We start from the raw sequence: 6013 nt of genomic DNA, 5'->3' as shown, positions 1-6013 counted from the left end.
CCAAGGTCCTAGCGCCGAGTCTTATCAACAGCCTACACACACACACACACGCGCACGCGCACACGTTTCATAAAAGCAATGGTGGATAAACTCATTATCACATTTATTTAAGTGTATAGATTTTACACCTCAACTATAAGTGAAGAAGGTTTAAATAGTAGATTATTTGGACTTAAAACGAGCTGGTGTATGTTGTATAGCCATAATGTTCCTTAAAAATAAGAAACTAAACAAAACTGGCCCAATTGTAACAAAGTTGGAGAGAAATTCTTTGCAGTGACAGAGTTTCTCTTTTCTTGATTAAAGCCGACTTGTGTGCTGTAGAATGCTTCAAAACTCCAAAGTAAGCAAGTTTGTTTTAATTGAAATGAACTTGTTTTACGGTAAATATTGTATTTTACTGCAGTTTGAATTTCCGCAGAATCTGTTATTTTACAGATTTACAGGTTTGTCAATGAGTAGAAAAACGTGTCAATAAGGTTTTTTTTTTATAATTGCATAATTAGAACATAGCATTCTTCGGCCTGTGGTTTATTAATCTTCAGTCCTTAACTTTTAAGTTTAAGAACACTTAAAATACTAGTTTTCATGTGCTCGAGCAACAAACTGAAAAGAGACACATTTTTTATAAAATGTAAAATGATGCATTCAAATGAGGAACCTCTGGCTCACACTAAGTAAATAAAGCTGCACAGTTGAATTGATCACGAAGAAGAAAAAACATATAACTCGTCTGCCTGTGCTGCATTTGAACTGCGGCTCCATGAATATTCCACTCTTCCCTCAGTTCATTCTGGATTTGCATAGATGACCTCTGCAACGATGACTTATTCAGTGTGGGAATAAATCACAAGTGACTTTTTTTTTTTTTTATAACAGAATACATTACACTGAGATAACCTCTCACTCTCTCTCTTAAAAAAATAAAATAAAAGAACCCAGAGGCAAAACAGAGCTGAGGAGGCTGAAAATTGTTCATTTTACTAACCCAAGAAACAGTTGACGGCATGAGATCATGCAACCCCACCTAACATCGTGTGTGTGTGTGAGTGTGTGTTCCTGTATTTGTCTTTTCTGGCAGAAACACTGACCTTGTCGGGACCAGCAGTCCTCATGGAGGCCAAAACCTGGTCCTAATGAGGCAGAAAATGGTTCATTAGGGGCCAAGATTTGAATCGTGGTTAGGTTACGGTTAGGATTAGGCATTAAGGTAAGGGATAATAAGGGAAAAACATATAGGAAATAAGGACACATTGGCTTATTCAAAGGTTTTAGTGTTAGAATTGGTTAGGTTAAGGTTTAGGGTTGTGATTTTCGCTGTGATCTAGCGTCTAGCGTGTCCTCATTAAGAAAGCTGTAGAAAAATGTGTGTGTGTGTGTGTGTGTGTGTGTGAGAGGGTGTAACGGGTCCAAACAGCTGGTCCACCTCCACAACATCAGGATTTAGGAATGCAAAGTTTTCCCTCACCAGGAACATAAAGAAACCTGATCCAGTGACAGCGAGGGAGAAGAAACGTCACGACGTAACGAATCCATCTGCAGCTGGACTCTCTTACAACATCAGCCAATGGAGCATTAAGGCTGTCGTGACTGGAAGAGTCTTGAGCGCGACGTCAGACACAAGAATCAAACTGGAGATCGGTTAAAAAGACTTAAAAAGTCCTGAAAACATTTACATTTAAGCATTTTGCAGACGCTTTTATCCAAAGCGACTTCAAAAAGAGAAATAAGCTACATCGTGGAGGTCTTGGAAAGACATATACTAGAAAGGACATGCCTTTCGTATTTTTCTTTCTCACAGAGGAGTAAGTTTTGAAGATACTGAATTGTAAATTAAAGGGGAGGAGGGAACAAAACCCATCTTCACAGACACGACAATACAGATAGTGATTGGTAGCTACAGTTTGGCCAAAAGGTGACTAGATTTTTACTGTACATGTATGGAAACGGGTAAAATAGGGAATTAGGGCACTGGTTGTGTTAGTTTAACAGCAACATTGTGCTTGTAAAGCAAATAGAAAACGTGGGCTGCTGCTGCCGGTGTAAAAACACAAGCGCTCCCTCGGTCACGTCTGATATTTTAACCTGACAGAGCCTGTTTTCAGAAGAAAGAACCTAACATGCAATAATATTATAACGACTAAACAGAGGCAAAATAATAACAACAAGACTGTACCAAAAGTTACACACAGTGCGGCTTTAAACAGCCTCCGTCGTCTTTGTACATGGGAGTTAATCTCATTATACATGTAAGCCGTCTATTTCCTCTCTCCTCCATCCCTTCATGGAGAGACCTGCAGGCCACGGGGATCTGACCCACATCCAGCTGGTGTTTATAGAGAGGGAAGGTCACAAAGATCAGACCTGGCTCAGAGATCATCCTGGCTCAGAGAGTGATGCCCAAGACCGGCATGAGAGGGAAAGTCATGTACTGGCAGCTTCAAAGGGAGGATCTGGCAACCCAGCCCCCGACTGGCCTGGCAATGTTGAGATTAGTGGGTGCAGAGAGGAAACGGAGGCTGCATGTGGAGTTTCCAGCAGGGTCAGTCTAGTGCTTGTGTCAACAATCTCTCCCTTGAGACTCATGGAAAGACAAAGCTTCACATTCCCATGTCGGATGTACAAATAGTTGGGTGGGAACGCACAAAAAAAAACAAAAAACTAACAGAATAATAGGACTTTTTGATTAAGTTTCCGGGTTCAAAAAGTCTGTCTAACCAGCAAATAAAATTGTATTAATTATTATTATTATTATTATTTTTTATTAAGCCGTTTCATTACAGAACGTGCAAAAGATAAGATTCATTGTTTTTGTACATAATGCAGCATTTATAAAATAGATGAGCAGAGAACAATAGTCTGTATAAAACTGATTTAACCTATGAGATAAACCCTGATCGTTTCCATTGTGGCATATGTTGGCTGGATTGAGGCAGATAAATGAAATAGTGTGACATCACACCAGCACGACACACTGGCAATTAACCAAACAGCAGGGAGTATAGCTGCACCCTTAAGGTACCGGAAGACTGTGTACTGTTGGTTATTTAGGATACTACACTGACTTCCAGCCTTAACCATTAACTTAACTACAATCCAATCCAGTTCCTCAGAAAGGAGGTTCTGTCTGACAAGGACAAGGGTTTGGTCTCTATGACGAGTACTAGTCCTGACAAGGTCAGTGTTTATGCCAGAAAAACAAATACAAGCGCGCACACACACACAAGCCTGCATGGAATTCCATTGTGATAACAAGAGTGTTGGCCGGAACCAGTGATCAAGTTGTGAGTTGTACAAGCTCAGTCTTGTGATCAGTCACTGAGCCGTGACACACACACACATACACACACACGGAGACAGCAAACATTTACTCTGTGAGCTACTGTCCAGATGCAGCCCTGGTTCTTTCTGCATAGAGTTTGGATGTTATCCCTGTGTGGGGATTATGTAACTCGGACACCCTAAATTGGCCGTAGGTGTGAGGGTGAATGGTTGTTTGTCTCGATGTGTACCCCGCCTATCGGATGAAGCGGTAGAAAACGGATGGATGGATGTAGAAATGAAAATAATCTGTATCACTATATCATAGCAAATAACTACCAGCTATTTGTCTATCAGTCTGCATACTTCCCTCTTACAATCCACACAGCACTGAGGCAGAAAAGGTTCCACTGTCGTGTACGTTTCTGCAACGCTGTCAATCAAAAGCAGGAAACCAAAACCACCTGCACTTCATTTCTAGTAATGTTTGCTCAGAGAGCAACATGGTGAGTCTATAAAAGTTCATCCATCCATCCACTCACTCCTTTAATGGTTGTGGGGGGAGTTGATCCCAGATGACAGTCATCTGTAGGCTGAGAACCAAGTGAGATCGCTGTGTTCACACAAGACCATTAGAACCGATCTAAGGGACAAATGCCCCCGGTTTTGGAAAAAGAAACATGCAAGATATGAAAGAGGGGTGATGAGGAGCAGGTTGGGGGCATGGAATCAGTGATGCCAGAGTGGAAGGGGAACTGCCTGAACGCAGATGGAATGATGATGGAAATTGACAAAACAACACTGGAATATAGAAACAATAAAAACAAAAAAAAGAAGCACACAAGTCCAAAAGGTCACAATCTGTTAAATCTGTAAAAGTACCTCATCAACTCAACACATCCATTATGACAAGCCTGTACGTCTACTTGCCTTAAGTCAGCACATGTCGCCACATATCCAACCTCCACACACGCAGCAAATCTGAATCAAATCAATCAAGAAGAGACTCCCCCAAAATCTCACAAATCACGTTTCCAGGGGAGCTCATGTCTCATTAAGGGGGGCTGTGATGTCATCAGTGGGTAGAGTCTTACCAAAATTGATTGGGAACATACTCGGGTCATCACCTACCCATCACAAGAAAATTCCGATTGATCCATCAAAGATAAACCTTGTAAAGCATAACCTCCTTGGCAAAGACAACGGAAATAAGCGCAGAACAAAACCTCTACTGTGCAACCACAGGAGGATAAACAAGGTCCAAATGAAACATCTCAAGGGAAACTTCAGAGGAAAAACTTGCGCATGAAGAATTGCTTCATTTTTTTTTTTTTTAATCACAGATGCAGATTTTTCTCTTTCCACACTGTGACGTCGGTCAGAACTAAACACTGTGTGTTTTGTGTGAAGTGTGAACGGGTGGAGCAGCAGGATGCTGACACTCCGGAGCAGGAACGCAAACTCACCTGCTCTGTTGGTGAAGGACACACACAACACAAACCATGAGCACACATTTGTGAATCAATAAAACCAACGTTTGGACAAATAAAGACAAATAGAAGTATCCGTGTATGACGTCCAGTTAAGGAACAACACACCCTTTTTACATGAGAACTGCTGACAGATGAGCCTACATAACCTAGAAAATTCCACATTTTTATATATATATTAACTTTCCAACTTCATTTATTATTGTTAGTTCATTTTCTATTTTCTATTTACATGAAACTGTTTTCAATCCCTAAAATCCAAGCTGTATATTTTGTCCGTGCCAACACAGAGTGGAGGTGGTGGGCTGAGTGAAAATGGGAAAACTCTTTACTGGAACGTCTTTTCCATTTGCACACTGGTGCGCCATTCCAAGACATGACAGCATCCCAGTAACACACACACACACACACACTCTAAAGAGTGGGATTCAATAATTGATAAATCATTCAGCGTCTCTGTCTCTCTCAGGATCGTGGACACTGCTTTCTCTTAAGTTAAATAAAACCTTAATCGTCCATACTACCATGTTTTAGTCGAACATGTTCTGCTGCTTCAGTCTGAGTGTGTTCAAACAAACCAGGGATGTGGCTCAATCTGAGGCCACAGTGTAGACAGCAGCTGCCAGACTTCAATGAGTGTGTGTGTGTGTGTGTACTTACATTCGTTACCTTTTTGGACCTTTTCTGCCATAAACAGTAGTCCTCATGGGGACTAAAACCTGGTCCTAATGAGGCAGAACCTCATTTGAGCTAAGATTTGAACTGGTTAAGTTAAGAAGTTAAGTTAAGTTAAGGCATTAGCTGGTTATGGGTAAGGCTGTCCAAGTGAATGGAAGTCAATGCAGTGTCGCCAACTTGTGATTCAAACCTATCTTTGTGAGGAGATTTGGCCGATCCTCAAAACTTTAAGGGATTTTTTTTTTAAGGGCTAAGATGTTGTTTTCATAAATGTCCACATTGTAGGATTAATAGAAGGCCTAAATGTCTGAAAGAGCGCGATCGCAGGTTGTTCCAACAAACACCGCTCACACGTCACAGGTTCCTCATCCCACATTCAATATTTATAATATACTTTACATAAGTGCAATATACACATACATGATCTCATGGTCAATCCTTGTTTAAACTGTAAACGCCAAGGCCATCTTAACTGTCTTTGCTGCTGTGACAGAGTAAAGGACTATTTTATCTTTTGGGACTAAGGTTAGGTTTAGGGGCATTATGAGCGTCCTCACTAAGAACCCTGTACAAGAAAGGAGTGT

This window comes from Solea solea, chromosome 18 (assembly GCF_958295425.1).
Source record: "Solea solea chromosome 18, fSolSol10.1, whole genome shotgun sequence".
Classification (NCBI taxonomy): Eukaryota; Metazoa; Chordata; class Actinopteri; order Pleuronectiformes; family Soleidae; genus Solea; species Solea solea.
Note: the sequence above shows the minus strand (reverse complement) of the source record.